Raw genomic sequence first — 869 nt, 5'->3', positions numbered from 1 at the left:
GGAACCTATGCTCCACAACGGGAGAGGCCCACGTACTGCAAAAAAAAAAAAAAAAAGGTTGAGGATTGACAGTGTTAATACATCTAAAGTGCTTGGAATGATGTGTGCTTCATAGTAAATATCCAGTAATTCACTCTTTTTTCTTCCTACTTCATTCTCACCATTTTCCTTCCACTTGTCTCAGTCCTTTAATTTCACTTTTACCTAAAAGTCAACCTCACCATAACATTTTTCTGTGTGCTTTAGATTTTAATGATTTTATGTGTCATGCTGGCTCTCCTGTATCTGCAAGCTCTCATTTTAAACATTCTACACATTTGTCCCTAATATGCAACAGATATACTCACGTTTTTCCCAACTTAATCTGTTCTCCGTGGATTTTGATTCCTCTTATACTGATCATCATAATTGCCTTTCTTTCTTTCTCAGTGGCAATCTGGGCTCTGCCTCATTCCATCTCTGAAACTGCCAGCGTTTTCTCCATATGCCATATTATTATTTTCTCAACCCGGGAGGCTACTGTTGTACTTTCACTTCCAATTGCCAGCACCAGCATATCTTTAATAAGGGTGTGGCTTCCTGGGCTACTTGGAACCCTCTTTGCCTTCAAGCACAAAGAGCGGGAATTGTCAAAGAATTTGCATATCTAGGTAGCTCTTTACCCAAAGCTGATGGATCTAATCACTCCAGCTCCATTACTCCTTGGTTGTTCTATAAATGTCAGCCAGGTCCATTTATTTGACAGAGTTGTTTAAATCTTGTATATTCTTACCAATTTTTTGGTCTACTTGTCCACCAGTTTTGAGTTTTAAAATCTTCTCTTTTAATTGTGGATATGAATACATATATTTCCTGTTTTGACAGTTTTC

Source organism: Lipotes vexillifer, unplaced genomic scaffold (genome assembly GCF_000442215.2).
Source record: "Lipotes vexillifer unplaced genomic scaffold, Lipotes_vexillifer_v1.1 scaffold295, whole genome shotgun sequence".
Lineage (NCBI taxonomy): Eukaryota > Metazoa > Chordata > Mammalia > Artiodactyla > Lipotidae > Lipotes > Lipotes vexillifer.
This window is presented reverse-complemented; position numbering follows the sequence as displayed.